This window comes from Cryptomeria japonica, chromosome 10 (assembly GCF_030272615.1).
Source record: "Cryptomeria japonica chromosome 10, Sugi_1.0, whole genome shotgun sequence".
NCBI lineage: Eukaryota > Viridiplantae > Streptophyta > Pinopsida > Cupressales > Cupressaceae > Cryptomeria > Cryptomeria japonica.
Genome location: NC_081414.1, coordinates 631,198,702 through 631,215,890, shown reverse-complemented (window position 1 = coordinate 631,215,890; position 17,189 = coordinate 631,198,702).

Below are 17,189 nucleotides of genomic sequence, written 5' to 3'. Positions count from 1 at the left end.
TCTCTTTAGGCAGTTAAACCCTTTTCCAAGATTCAAGCTCTGATACCAATTGTTAGGCCCAATATGGAAAGCTAATGTACTGAGAGGGGAGGGGTGAATCAGTACTTCAAATCTTTTCTTCAATAATAACTTTACTGTTAAGCATAAACTGAATATTGTTGAAACATAATATAATGATAAAACAAATAAATAACAATCATACATGATTCACTCCATAAAACATATATTTTGGTTACGTAGAAACTCCTTGTTAGAGAGAAAAACTGTAGTGGGGATGGCACCCACAACTTCACTACTGGAATAATAAAGGTTGCTCGGTTAGAGCTACATGTCTAGCTATTTCTGATAGCTTACCCTATTAGGAGTATCAAGATCTTTAGATCTACCTTGCTAAAGGATTTTACAACACATATTTTAAATGTTGCACTTGGTTAAAGGATTTACAATTTATAGACTTTGTTAGAGTCTTTTACCCTATTAAAGGTTTCTCTTACAACTCAAAATATTACAATCAAAATCTTACAAAATATCTGCAACTTCACATCTGAAATGTTATAGCAGATTCTATGTGCTCAAAATGAAATTACCTTTCTTATAGCATACCTCGGTAAATCATAAATTAACTCGATAAACCTTTCTGTTTACTCTGTTCCTTGACTGTTCTCTAAAATCCTTCTTGGTGACCTTTGTGTATCTCTGTCAATCGTAATAGTCATAACACTTAGTGCTTTCCCATGATTTTGCTTTTCACATATGTCTTGCTTCACACACATATTTGATCCTCAATTCATGTTGTATAAATAGATCTCTTATGGCGGTGATATTGTTCATGCTTTGATCTTACAAACATGATTCATTAAATGAATAACCATATAAATTATTTCATTGGATAGATGTCCTCAAAATCATACAAAATCTTAAGGTGCAATTTCTAATGTGTTAATGGTTTCTTGTTCCTCGATCTTTGTAACACATTTCCCATATGTGTCTAGGTTCAATGAATCAAGTAACACATTTCACTTGGTGTGTATCAACTCGGTATACCATATTTGCTACTCGGTAGTCATAGAACGTTACTCGGTAGACAACTCAGTGTATACTAAACTCTATGACTTGTAACTTCTGTAACCGATCACACTATGCTTACCGACTAAATATTTTGGTAGTAATAACCGACTAGAGTATATAGAATGACTTTGGACATAAAACTAATGACAACTTAGTAAATAGTAACAGTAAAAAGTGCAAAAACATGTCTTGGCTATACAAGATCTGATAGATGATCAGACTCAAGTGAACTTTCCATGTCATCGTTTGACAAGGATATTGTTTGAGATAAAGGAGTTAGATATTGGGGAACCCACGTATCAATCCACTCACTTGACTCACATTGATCCCAATCACACTGAACACAACTCTAACAAAAACAATCGAATGCTCATGTCCAAATAGTCCATGTACTTGCATCTGAGTTGAGAAATGAATGCATGTTTGAAGAATCTTTAATTGTTTGACAATCCAATCTATATCCCACTGTGCCCTCATCAACCAACCCAAAGAATCTGGTCACTGTTGAATCAAGAGTACCTCCATGTGACAATGTTGAACTACACAAATCAATAATAAAATATGCATCAGAGAAATTTGCATTAGAAATCCTCAATTTCTCCTTAACTAAAGCTCTCTTCAAACATGCACTTGCTCCATCATGCTCCCCCTTCCCATGCCTTGCCTCAAAAAGAAAACCAAATATGAGCTATACGCCTCTCTACATGCATTCTACTCAACCAATAAAATATACGGGTATTCTTGAATTGACCTGTACAGTTATTTGACCATATGATATGTTGATCAATCTCAATATCTTTCTCATGCAAGAACTCAAAAAAATTCTCGAAAGAATGTTCCACATACTCGGAGGAGTGTGATCTATCATCACTCATATAAAAATGATACTTCCTGATTATCTTCCTATCCTCTTCTATACTATCAGGAGCATGTCTATCAGGAGCAATCTGGATTGAATTGTAGTACTGAGACTGTACCTCATTCTGTGGTTGCAATGTATAGTTCTCTTTAAAATCAACCACTGATACAATAGTGCCAATCGGGAAATAATTCTTACACATCCTGAACTATTGATCCAACCATTGAGACCTATGGGTGTCCCTTGCATACTTGTAGAAAAGATTTTCCTTAAAATGCAAAATAAAATCAGCAACACTCACTTCTATTGAGACTAATTCGCATCTAGAACCTTTACCTCCACTCTTCAAAGTATATTTCACTGTCTCATATCTTTTTTTCTCAACATAATTCTTTCCAAACTCGTGTTCGTTGTCCTCATGAAAATATGAAACAAACTTTGACAACTCACCACATTGTGAGCACTTCACATTCAAACAATCATTTCTATAGAAATAGCAGCCATCATCTATAGGACATAAAAATAGATCTTGCAAGTCTCTTGATGATCTCGGAAATATAATTGCACCACACTCCTACAACATCTCATTAGTATGCATCGTAGAATGAATATGGCATAAAAGTTCATGGTACATTGAAAACTACACATGGTACTTGCAACAATAAGTATTACGAATCTTAAGAGGTACACAATAAAATGGGTTCAAAGATTCAAAGGCCCTTTGTGATATTTGCAAAGTTGGATGTACTTCACAAAAAAAATTGTACAACATTGTTTGGCTTGATTCCAAGAAATGTTTGGGATGCGGTGTGCAGTCTTGGTTGTCGATTCTTAATTTCAAAACATCCTTTACGTTGGGTGATACTCTAGAATTAGAGTGCCAAAATTATTGAATCTCCTCCTTCACATTGTCAGTCAACTTTCTATCAACACGTGGAAGCCTCCCACCAAAATCCCATGTATCATGTTGAAGTGGATCGTCAAGTCTTTGTCCTCGTGCAAGTGCTCTATCCAAAGTTTTACGGTTTATGTTCAAATCAACACAAGTTTGTCTCATTTGACAAGCCTTCCTCATTTAATTGCTTACTAAGGAGGTTGTAATCACTCTTCGAGCGACTCTCTTATCTCTTTCCTTGGTATTCTTTCCAATATAATTGAGAGAATCAAATAGATTTTTAGCAATAATAGAATTTCTCTGCATCTTCTTGTTCATATGAATCATTAATTTGTTTAGCAATGGTCTCATCTTTATCATCTTTAGCAATTGAACAAAAATTTGGCATTGCTTGGTCAATGTCTTATTGCTAAAATTTTGGTCGAAAAGTTGTGTAGCCCACAATCGAATGGTTCTTGTTGACCTCTTGCCTTCAAGATTCGCAATAATGTTATCAACAATTTCAAGTAAACATTTTAGGGTTCTTGAAGGTCTTGGATTTGGAATTTGTCTTTCATCCATGAGAGGGCCTTCATTTCTAAAGTAATTAGGTGTTACATATTGTTCACTTGGTTGAGCAATTCCACCTTCAATGTCAAAGTTTTCCATATTTTCACCTCCAATGTCAAAATTTTCCACATGTTCACCTCCTATGTAAAAATTCTCTATATTTTTACCTCCAATGTCAAAAAATTTCATATTTACACCAAAATTATGGACACCTTCATTGTCAACTCCCAAATTTTCACTTTCCATTCTCACGTCATGTTGAGCATTTCCATTGTCACTTTCAACATATTCAACATTTTTACTTTCAAAATCTACATTTTCATTTTCATTTTCAATAACTTGTTCAACAGTTTCAAATTCAATTTCCTCTTGACTTGAAATAACATTATCAATATTTAACATACCTTGTCTTCTCCTCCTATGACCTTCTCAATCTCTTTCTCTATACACTTCAATTTGGTCATTTGAAAGCTTTCTTTTGCTTTTAGACTTCTGATGACTACTACTCCCCATTTACCTCCACAAAGATGCTCCTTAATGATTAACAATGTAAGATTTGACTTTAAGAGTCTCTCAAAAGCACAAATTTGTCTCAACCTCTCTGAAAACCCATGATTGTCGACAGAAAATAGAATGTGAAGAATGTGGGTCATTGGAAACCACAAAATGACCCACAAGGCTCTTTTTTATTTACAAAAATCGGATATCCAATTTTAATGTATAAATTTGTGCTCCCAAAAATTATTCCCGTTGCCACCTTTTTTTATTGTAGCCACATTAATGGCAATGATAGAAATCGGATATCCGATGAAATTAGATATCCAATTTCAGTACTCATATTTTAGAGAGAGAGAGATTAGGGGAGGGGGAGGGAGAGAGATTAGGGGAGAGAGGGGGAAGGGGGTAGGGGGAGAGAGAGATTAGGGGACACATAGAGAGATTAGGGGAGAGGGAGAGAGAAAGATTGGGGGAGAGAGAGAGAGAGAGAGAGAGAGTAGGGGAGAGGGAGAGGGAGAGAGAGATTAGAGGAAAGGGGGAGAGAGAGAAAGATTAGGGGAGAGAGGGGGAGAGAGAGATAGATTAGGGGAGAGGGAGAGAGAGAGAGACATAGAGAGAGAGAATTCAATGTCGTAAGGGGTCATATGGAGAGAGATTAGGGGAGAGGGAGAGAGACAATTTGGTGTTGTAAGGGGTCATATGGTGTCCTAAGGGGTCGTAGGCTACAATATGACCCCTTAGGACACCATAGGACCCATAACAACCCAATATGGTGTCAAAAGGGGTCATATTATGTCCTTAGGGGTCATATGGTGTCCCATGACCCCTTAGGACACCATATGACCCCTAACGACACCATATGGTGTCATAAGGGGTCATATATGGTGTTGTTAGGGGTCATATGACCCATAACGACACTGTATAGAGTCGTAAAGCGTCATATTGTGTCCTAAGGAGTCATATGGTGTCTTAAAAGGGTCATGTGACACAATATGACCCCTTAGGACACAATACGACCCATAACAATACAATTTGGTGTCTTAAGGGGTCATATGGTGTCTTAAGGGGTTGTAGGACACAATATGACCCCTTAAGACACCATAGGAATTGTAACGCCCCAATATGGTGTCATAAGGGGTCATATATTGTCCTTAGGGGTCATATGGTGTCCCATGACCCCTTACGACACCATATGGTGTCATAAGGGGTCATAAGGGGTCATATGACCCATAACGACACCCTATAAAGTTGTAAAGGGTCATATTGTGTCCTAAAGGGTCATATGTTGTCTTCAAGGAGTCATATGACACAATATGACCCCTTAGGACACAATATGACCCATAACAACATAATTTGGTGTCGTAGGGGGTCATATGGTGTCCAATGATCCCTTAAAAAACCATACGACCCTAACGATACCATATTGTGTCAGAAGGGGTCATAAGAGGTCATATGACTCATGACAACACTATATAGAGTCGTAAAGGGTCATATTGTGTCCTAAGGAGTCATACGACACAATATGACCCCTTAGGACACAATATGACCCGTGACGACACAATTTGGTGTCATAGGGGGTCATATGGTGTTCTCAGGGGTCGTAGGACACAATATGACCCCTTAGGACACCATAAGATCCATAACAACCCAATATGGTGTCATAAGGGGTCATATGTTGTCCTTAGGGGTCATATGGTGTCACATGACACCTTAGGACACCATATGAACCCTAACAACACCATATAGTGTCATAAGGGATCATATGACCCATAACGACACCGTATAGAGTCGTAAAGGGTCATATTATGTCCTAAGGGGTCATATGGTGTCTTAAAGGGGTCATATGACATAATATGACCCCTTAGGACACAATATGACTCATAATGACATAATTTGGTGTCATAAGGGGTTATTTGGTGTCCTAAGGGGTCGTAGGACACAATATGACCCCTTAGAACACCATAGGACCCATAACGACCCAATATAGTGTCATAAAGGGTCATTTGTTGTCCTTAGGGGTCATATGGTGTCCCATGACCCCTTAGGACACCATATGACCCCTAACAACACCATATAGTATCATAAGGGGTCATATGGCCCATAACAAGACCGTATAGAGTCATAAAGTGTCATATTGTGTCCTAAGAGGTCATATGGTGTCTTAAAGGGGTCATATGACACAATATGACCCCTTAGGACACAATATGACCCATAATAACACATTTTGGTGTGGTAAAGGGTCATATGGTATCCTAAGGGGTCGTAGGACACATTATGACCCCTTAAGGCACTATAGGACCCATAATGACCCAATATGGTGTCATAAGGGGTCATATCTGGGTAAGTGCACAAAGATGGTGGTCAAAAAGGGGGTATAAGTGGACACCTTTTTTCTGAAATTAGGTGAACCTGAACTTGGAGGTGAAATTTGAAAGTCATCAACTCAAGATATGAAGATAATCAAAGAATAAACATTGTAGTACTATGAATCTAGTTTCCAAACTACTAAACTTTTTCAAAATTTGATAACATTAAGGGGGTCAAATCCTTCACGCATGAAAAACAGACCTTGATTTTTTCAAAAAAACATAACATAGTGTCTGATGTGTGCATCAAAAAAGTCATAGTCAGATTTAGTATTTTGACAAATCCTTTGGCAGAAAGATAGTTAAGAGTGAGCATTAGAAGATGTGTATTTTTTTTTATGATTTTTCCAATCAATCACATCCTGAAAATTAGGTACCTGTTCATGCGCGAAGCATAAGTTGAACTAGAAAAATCGAAAAATACAATTATTATTTTTTTAAATTGTAAAGAATCTAGTGCACTACAATAATATATAATTTTTAAAAAATTTGGATAGCTATATCAAAAGTTACTAAAAAAATGGTGCATGTATGTCTACGAGAACTATGGAGACACTGGTAAAAGAAATTCAATAATAATATGTTATTGTTGTTCAAATTTTTTTTAAAAAAATGGTTAGAAAGCTCAGAAGATGGGTGAATATATGGTGGCAATTTTAGAAATACCCACTTGATGAAGTGTAAACCTGATGGTGAAAAAGTCGAGAAACCAAGTTGATAAAATAAAACACGTCAAAAAGGAGGGAAATAGAGGGAAATAAAACTTCCAAACCGTAGCTTTGTCATCCAAGCCTATTTCCAAGCCTAAACACTCAAAAGCACGTACGGGGTACCTATGGTATAAAAAGTGTGTACGGGGTACTTATGGTGTAAGAAGCGCGTATGCTCTATCTTAAATATAAAAAGTGCGTACGCGCTATTTTTATTATAAAAAGCACATACATGCTATTTTTACTAAATAGCACATACGTGCTTTTTATGTTTAAATTTTGGGAGTGTGTATAGTATGATATTATATATATAATATGTGTATATACATATAGTATATAATTTATATATAATATAAAAATATATATGTATTATATACATATATAATATTTATATATATATATAATATATTATGTATATATACACACATATGTGTGTATGTGTATTGTCTCCCTCTCTCCCCCTGTATCTCCCTCTCCCCCTCTCTCTCTCACTCCCTCTCCCTCTCTCCCCTTCTCCCTTCCTCCATACCCCATCTATCTCTCTCTCTCTCTCTCTCTCTCTCTCTCTCTCTCCAATATATCTTTTTGTTTGCATATAGATGGGTGATAAGAAGATTGACAGAGTGGTCATTTTTTTTTTTTCAAAGAAGATAGGATATAAAGTAGAACGTTTGAAGAAGATGAACGTATTGATTTTTTTGCATCGTGTGGATATATTGATTGGATAATCTTTATGGGTTGTATGGTGTAATAAGGGGTCATATGGTGTCTTATGACCCCTTATGACTCCATATGACCCCTTAGGTGTTATTATGGGTCATATGGTGTCCCAAGGGGTCATATCTAGTGTTCTATGATCCCTTAGGACACCATATGACCCCTTAGGACTCCATATGGTGTCGTTATGGGTCGTATGGTGTCCTAAAGAATCATATGGTGTTCTATGACCCCTTAGAACACCATATGATCTCTTAGGTGTCATTAGAGGTCATATGGTGTCCTATGACCCCTTAGGACACCATATAAGCCCTTAAGACACCATACGACCCATAACGACACCATATGGTGTCCTAAGGGGTCATAGGATGCCATATGACCTCTCAGGACACCATACAACACCATATGGTGTCCTAAAGGGTCATATGGTGTTCTATGACCTCTTAGGACACTATTTGGTGCCATTATAGGTCCTATGGTGTGCTAAGGGATCATATAGTGTCCTATGACCCCTTAGATGTTGTTAGGGGTTATATTATGCTCTAAGGGTCATATGGTATCCTATGACCCCTAAGGACACCATATGGTGTTGTTATGTGTCTTATGGTGTCCTATGACCCCTAGGGCACCTTATGACCCCTTAGGACATCATATGGTGTCATTAGGGGTCATATGGTCTCCTACGACCCCTTAGGACACCATGTGACCCCTTAGGACTCCATATGATGTTGTTATGAGTTGTATGGTGTTCTAAGAGGTCATATAGTGTTCTATGACCCCTTAGGACACCATTTGGTGTCATTATGAGTCGTATGGTGTTCTAAGGGGTCATATGGTGTCCAATGACCCCTTAGGACTCCATATGACCTCTTATGTGTCGTTATGGGTCATATAGTGTCCTAAGGAGTCATATGGTGTCCTATGATCCCTTAGGACACATGCATGGATCCCTAGGATACCATATGACCCCTAAGAATACCATATGACATGAAAAAACACAAAATGGTGTCCTCCAAGTTCAGGTTCTCCTACGACCCCTTAGGACTCCATATGATGTCATTATGGGTTGTATGGTGTCCTAAGAGGTCATATAGTGTTCTATAACCCCTTAGGACACCATTTGGTGTCATTATGAGTCGTATGGTGTGCTAAGGGGTGATATGGTATCCTATAACCCCTTAGGACTTCATATGACCTCTTATGTGTTGTTATGGGTCATATGGTGTCTTAAGGAGTCATATGGTGTCTTATGAGCCCTTAGGACACATGCATGGATCCCTAGTATACCATATGACCCTAGAGAGGGAGAGAGGGGGAGGAGAGGGAGGAAATGGGAGAGAGATACACCTAAGAGAGGAGGAGAGGTTGATAGCCATAGACTTGATAGAGAGAAGGAGAAAGACTTGAGAAAAAGAGAAAAGGAGGGAGAGGGGGAGAGAGAAAGAGAGTTAGAGGGAAAGAAATACTTGACAAAGGAAGAGAAAGGGAAGGGGAGGGAGAGGGATAGAATGAGAGAGAGAGACACTGAAGAGAGGGGGAGAGAGTGAGAGATAGTGATATTTGAGAGAGGGAGAGAAAGAGAGGGATAGATGAAAGAGAGAAAGAGGGTGAGGGAGATGAGAAAGAGAGGGAGAGATACTCGAGAGAGGGAAGAAAGTAGAGAGGGAGAGATACCCAAGAGAGGGAAGAAAGTAGAGAGGGAGATGCGTAAGAGACAAAAAGGTAGGGGTTAAGGAAAAGAAAGGGGGAATTTAGGGAAGAGACCAGAGAGATAATGTTGATATAAGCATGTTGATTACTGAAATTTGACTAAGTCTGAAATTTATAAGAATACTCAAAAAACTAGAATCTACATTATAACTCTTAGAGATCTAGAACCACTCTCAAACATCCTGACAATATATACATAAAATATAACTTAAAGTATCACTTATACTTAAATGTTATATTTTATGTATATATCCTACCGAAAAACCTAATGGAATGCTAAATGAATTGCATTTTATTGATAGACAAATGCATACGCAGTTTAAAAACTAAAACCGTGTACGAGGTTTTGGTTTCTAAACCACGTATGCGGTTTTAGTTTTAAAACCACGTATGGGGTTCTTAGTTTCTAAACCGCATAAGCGGTTTTAGTTTTTAAACTGCGTACATAGTTAGTATACTTTAAACCTTGTATGCGGTTTAGCTTTCGTTAGGCTCGATAAAACGAGCCTAAACGCGTACAAGTTTCTTTAAATTTGAAATACCCCGTGCACGTTTTGTTGTTTTTCATGTTTTTTTTTGGGTGTGTCCACTTTTCTGACCACCATCTTTGTGCACTTACTCATGTTGTCCTCAGGGGTCATATGGTATCCCATGACCCCTTAGGACACCATATGACCTCTAACAATACCATATGGTGTCATAAGGGGTCATAGTGTGTCATAAGGGGTCATGTGTGTCATAAGGTGGGAAGATGAACCATTATTACAATATAAAAAATAGTGCCAATATTGCTTACAAAAATTTGACACCTAAGAGGTCATATGGTGTCCTAACGGGTCATAGGACACAATATGACCCTTTCCCTCTCCCTCTCTCTATCTCTCTCTCTCCCTTCCTCCTCCCTCTCTCCCCCTACCCCACTCTCTCTCTCCCTTCTCTCTCTCTCTCTATATATCCCCCCTCTCTCTCTCTCCCCTAATCTCTCTCTCTCTCTCTACCTCTCCCCTAATCTCTCTATCTCTCACTCCCTTTCCCCTCCCCATCTCTCTCTCTCTCCCCCTCCCCTAATCTCTCCCTCCCTCTCCCCCTAATATCTCTCTCTCTCTCTCTCTCTCTCTCTCTCTCTCTCTCTCTCTCTCTCTCTCAATCTCTCTATCTCTCTCTCACTTCCCCCTCTCTCTCTCTCCCCTAATCTCTCTCTCTCCCGCACTCCCCCCTCTCCCTCTCCCTAATATCACATACTAATTTATTTATAAATTAATATATTATATATTAAATAACAATAGATTAATTATGTTCAAATTTAGTTATTGAATTTACTTATTAAAATTGGATATCGGATTGTATCGGATATCTGATTGTACCGGATATCCGATTTTTGTTGTACAAATTTTAAATTTTAAATTTTGGCTCGAGAATGCTTTGGGATTTGGCTTGGAAGTGACAAGCCTGGAAAGTCAGCTAAAAAAACGTGTTTTTCAGTATTCCTTGATTTTCCAGACTTTACATTGGTGGCTGGCGACTTTTTTTATAGCCAAAATTGATAAAACGAAAAGGATTTTTTAAGGACGTTCTCAGTTTTCCAACAATATAAGGCTTATCTTATTTTGACTTTAATAAATAATTATTATTTATTTTCTAATTGAATTCTGACAAAAGTCTTGATTGATAGATTGATTGAAAAACACTCATATAACTTTCGAACAGTATCACATTTTTTGAATCCGAAACATGTGTCACATCCTATGCTTCGTTTACTATAGGGAAAAATTTTAAAAAACTGAATTTCATAAGGTTTTGACCAAGTTAAGGTGGTCAGACAGGAGTTTTTGAATTTCTGAAAATTTGTATTAAAAAAATCATAAATAATTATTTACTTTATAAAAAATTATAAAAAAATATGTGTCACATCCAAACATGAGTCTAATACTTATATTATAAATCTTATAAAAAATATTATGATTTTATTTTGATTAGGGTGGTCAGACATATGCCTACATCTTATCCTTTTCCTGAAATTTTAGTACCACTACATTGAAATTTGAAATTTTTATCAAATAGGATTTTTTTTTCCAAAAAACAACTAGTATCTTAGAAACTAAATTCAATTTTCTATAGATTCTCTTCTTACATATTTTAAAAATAATGTTCACAACTTATTCAAATTTTTATGTCAAGTTGCATAACTCTGATTTTCTGAAATTTCATTACCACTAAAGGGCCTGTTTTGGCACACCATGATCTTGCACATACCCTATTTTATATTTCCTTTAAATTATCATAGAAAAATTTAAATCATCCTTGTACAAACTCCGGTGAATGAGTACAATTATCACTTATGTAGAAGGGATACTCTCTTACAACCTTTCTATCCTCCTCTGTGCTATCATCCGCATGCATGAATGTTATGTGTATAAAAATAGAAACTTGTGTAGAATGATAATACATAGATTGCACTTCATTTTGAGGTTGTAGTGTATAATTTTCAGCAAAATAATTGATAGAGACAATGGTGCTGAGAGGAAATGTGTCCTTACATAACTTGAATTGGTCATCTAACCATCGAGCTCTATATGTATGCATTATGTACTCATAAAATAGTTTCTCTTGAAACATTTTCATAAATTCAGCTACACATATATCATTTTTCATTAGCTCACATCTCTTCAAATCTTTTCCATTTTTAACTCCACATGTGACTGTCTTGTATTTTTCAAAAGAAACTAGTTTCCTACCAATTTCATATGTGCTCTCTAAATGTACACATCTTGGTAAATGTTGCAAACCACCACATATAGCACAAAAACCTTCCAAACAAGAAATCTTATAATAAATGTAACCATCATGTCTATTACATAGCACAATTGAAATAAATTCTCTTACCGACTTAGGAGGTGCTTGTATATGGCATTCCTACAAAATGTCGTTAGTGTGCAAAGTAGAACAAATATGATGAAACATATCATAGTGCATGGAAAATTTAATATGCATCCTACAACAACACGTGGTGCGTACATGATTAATCTTAATATAAAAAGGTTTTGTCATTTCAAAAAATCTTTTAGAAATTCTTATTTGAGGAAACTTTTGAAGGAATCTTTCATAAAATTTTATTTTTGTCATATCCAAGTAGTGTTTGGCATGTGGCTCACGATTTGTAGACCCGATTCGCCTTCTAACAACATCTGTTTGGTTGGGCGAAACTCTTGTGTTGTCATGCCAAAAATTTTCAATTAATGTTCTTAGTGCATCAACAACAACCTTGTCTTTGTGTGGTAGTGTACCCAAGAATGCCCAAAGAGAATTATTGTTAGGTTCCTCTATTTTTTCTCGCCTCTGTAATGCTTTACTTAATGTTGTTCTACTAACGTTTAATGACTTACTTTTTTTGCTTATCAAATGATCTTTTTTTATTTTCTTGCTCATTATGATTGATGTAATGACACGTCAAGTAGCATTAGAATCTTTAGTATGTGATTTTGAACCAATAGGTTGATATGCATCAAATAGATTTCTCACAATAGTTCTTTCACTGTTACTTTCAAATGATCTTGGGCCTAGAATTTACATTGTCTCTCTAATATTCAAATTTTTAACCATTTGAACAATTAATTGACATCTTGCAGTTTGATTTAAGTTTTCAAAATAGTTTTGTCATATTCTTTTAACCATTCTCCTACAAGTTCATTCATTCATTTTATCAGGCATTGGCTTCAATATATTATCATCAATTTCAATTAGATACTTTGGTTTCCTATGAATTATTCTAGGAGATGTTAACATCGGTGCATTGTGTACATTCAATTCATCAAAAAAAAGAAGGTGTATGTTCATAATTTAATTGATTATTCAATTTGGTATCTTCTTCAATTGTATAAGGTTCATACGGTAAATCAAATGTCTCTTCTTCAATTGCATTAAGTGCATTATGTTTATTTGATAAATCGAGTTGAGATGTTGATGATGACATACCTTCTTCTCCCATTGTTCTTATGTCATGCAATTTCTACATACATTGTCTTTGTCTTTCCTTTTCAGCCTCTCGTTGTTACATCATTCCTCGCTTGTTCTTTCCCATGGTTGATATCAGTTGTCCTAAATAGAATCATATTACATATATATGTAAACAAAAGTTCATAAACAAACAAATAACCATAAATATGCATCTTTTCATTATATTTTTGAATCAAAACTATTGAACAATCACAATAATATTCACAAAACTAATAAGAACAACAATTCAATCATTTGAAATCATGTAGAAACAAAAAAATCACTTAATTCTATGTATAAATAGTGATAGAAGTGCAGACATAGTTGCAGTGGGGCCTTCAACGACCTCAAAAACTTCTTTTGAGGCCGTTGAGGCTATTGGGAAAATAAAACAATGTCTAAGTACCTCGTAAGCACTATATTAATAATCTTGTGCACGTTGTTAGTCCTTAAAATGTTGGCAAGCCCAACGGTATTTTTTTTTCACCCTATACGCACTTAGAACTCATAATTAGCGCATATGCGCTCCTACGCCTTCAAATTGTTATGGTAGGGCAGTGAACTAATAGGTTCAGTGCCCCATACATGTTATTTGTAGTAAAGAAAATGTGAAGGAAAAGGGAGGGAGGGAGAGAGAGGGAGAGGAAGAGGGGGAGAGAGAGGGAGAGGAAGAGGGGGTGAGAGAGAGATAGAGAGAGAGAGGGGGAGAGAGGGAGGAAGGGAGAGAAGAACAAAGAAAGGGATGGGGTATGGAGAGAGAGAGAGAGAGAGAGAGATGGGGTATGGAGGAAGGGAGAAGGGGAGAGAGGGAGAGGGAGAGGGAGAGGGAGGGAGAGAGAGAGAGAGAGAGAGAGAGAGAGGGCGAGAGGGAGAGAAAGAGAGTCACCTTGTACGCACTTGAGAGAGGGAGAGAGGGAGACAATACACATACATACACACATATGTGTGTATATATATACTTAATATATTATATATTATTATATACATATATATAAATATTATATATTATATATTTATATTATATATAAATTATAAATTATTATTATATACACATATTATATATACAATATCATATTATACACACTCCCAAAATTAAACAAAAGTAGCGTGTACACTCTGTTTATAGTTAAGATAGAGCGTACACGCTTCTTACACCATAAGTACCCCGTATGCATTTTTTATACCATAGGTACCCCGTATGTGCTTTTGACTATTTAGGCTTGGAAATAGGCCTGGATGACAAAGCTATGGTTTAGAAGTTTGATTTCCCTCCAATTCCCTCATTTTTGACGTATTTTATTTTATCAACTTGGTTTCTTGACTTTGTCATCATCAGGTTTACACTTCATCAAGTGGGTATTTCTAAAATTGCCACCATATTTTCACCCATCTTCTGAGCTTTCTAACCATATAATTTTTTAAAAATTTGAACAACAATAACATATTATTATTGCATTTCTTTTACCAGTGTCTCCATAGTTCTCACACATATACGTACACCATTTTTTTAATAAGTTTTGATATACTTATCCAAATTTAAAAATCTTTATATATTATTGTAGTGCATTTGATTCTTTACAATTTAAAAAAAAAATTGTATTTTCGATTTTTTTAGCGCAACTTACGCTTCGTGCACGAACAAGTACCTGATTTTCAGGATGTGCTAGATTGGAAATATCATTAAAAAAAAATACTCAACAAAAAATTACAAAAAAATACACATCTTCTAGTGCTCACTTTTAACTATCTTTCTCCCAAAAGATTTGTCAAAATACTAAATTTAACTTTGACTTTTTTTATGCGCACGTCAGACACTATGTTATGTTTTTCAGAAAAAATCAAGGTCTGCTTTTCGTGCATGAAGGATTTGACCCCCTTAATCTTATCCAATTTTGAAAAAGTTTAGTAGTTTGGAAACTAGATTCAGAGTACTACAATATTTGTTCTTTGATTATCTTCATATCTTGAGTGGATGACTTTCAAATTTTGCCTCCAAGTTCAGGTTCCCCTGATTTCAGAAAAAAATTGTCCACTTATTCCCCTCTTTTTTACCACCATCTTTGTGCACTTACCCAATGGCCACAACGCCTTTACCAAGCCCTATAGCCATTTTGCGTCTATTCAGTAGTTTTTTTGTCCGTATAACACAAAAGTTATTGGTCGTATGATAGCACAGTTTTGAAATTAGATTAGGCGCATCCATACACCCAACCTCAAATTACTAAATTTAAAGAAATTAAAAAATTAAAAAAATAAATAAATAAATCATTAATAAATTTCACATGTATCAATAGCTGCTCATTTTTTAAATATTTTTGTACATAATTGATTCATTTGTGCAGAGGTATTGGTAATTTGAAGTGAGCCAGCTTCTTTAAACAGATATTAACCAACATTTTGATATTAATGTATACTTTTTGACCATCATTATTATTTAAAAGCTAAAAGAATATCTATAAACACAAAATTAACTATATTGCAGTCGCATGTTTATGTGCAGCGTGAAAGCTATTCTCTCAAGTTTAGAAGCGGGAGAAAACAGTGAAGGGAAAACGCCGAGTTCGTTCGTCCCCGGAAAACGTGAGTAAAGAAAAAGGATCTGTAGAATCGTCTTGCACTTCTATCTGTGAATGTGATTGCAGATTCATAATATGAAACGCTGTCGGTGTAAAAAAAGTACCTACTTGCGATGCATGACAGTTGTTACAATTCAAAACAACAAATGTGAATCCAAACTAGATCGAAGAACGTAAAATTGAATTTGAGTCACTGAAATGCATTTAATTATATTCATTAAAAGGTTCTACATCATTTCCAACTTCAATCTAAAACGACCCCACTTGTACAGCAGTAGTCATTATCCTGGAAAGACGTGTGAAATTAGATCCAAAACTAATGCAGAACCTTTAAAGCCAAGTGGTCGTACCTATATTCATTGATTTTCATGGAAAATTTTGTACGCCCACAAGTTATATCGGTGGGGAACTGTATTTTGCTAACAGGTCTTCAGAAATGTAAGGATGGAGCATTGAAAACATAAGAAGATTCTGGAAGTCATTTAAGGTTGAGGTCTCATAGAGATCTATGGATATTCAGTCACCTAAAACTTACGGTATACAAGAGGAGTATCAAATGGTATTTTTTTAGAATGTGGTTATTGTTGAAATTTTTAGGATTATTTTGAAGAGGCTGATCTCATGAATTTCGTAGTACAGGTTAGATTTAAAAGTTTAAACTCTTAAATTTATGAAAACTGATGGTCTCATGAATTTTTTGTTATTTAGCATATTCAATTCAGATAAAAACATAAATATAAAAAATTAATAAAAATTAAAATGATCGAGGAGCAGTTGGTGGGACAATTTTTAGATGCCCACCTTTTCTAGGCTGCGTCTATTCTGGCTCCAAAACAGACCTTACATACAGTGTGCTAGCGACAGGTTAGTCAATCGCAGCCATTAATTATAAAATCAACAGTGTAAAACGCACGACTAACACGTGTGTTAGTCAATCCGTACTGTCATTTTGGAACCAGAATAAACACATCCCTTTTCTATCCTCTTACATCAGCTAAAAACAGGACCTATTATTTATTAGAAAAAGATTTCAATTAATCTTATAACAATTATTTTTAATTTCATACAACCGTCTGCTGAAACCCTCACAAGAGCCGCCCAGCCTAAGAAGGGGAAGAGGAGGAAGCTGAGAGCAGAGTCAATGGGTATCAGTCTTTGTGGGTGAAGACAAGTATGTCTGAAGCCAAGCTAATATTGAGTAGCGTTTTACTCGCCTTCCAATTCTGCCTGGGGTTTTGGCAGATCATG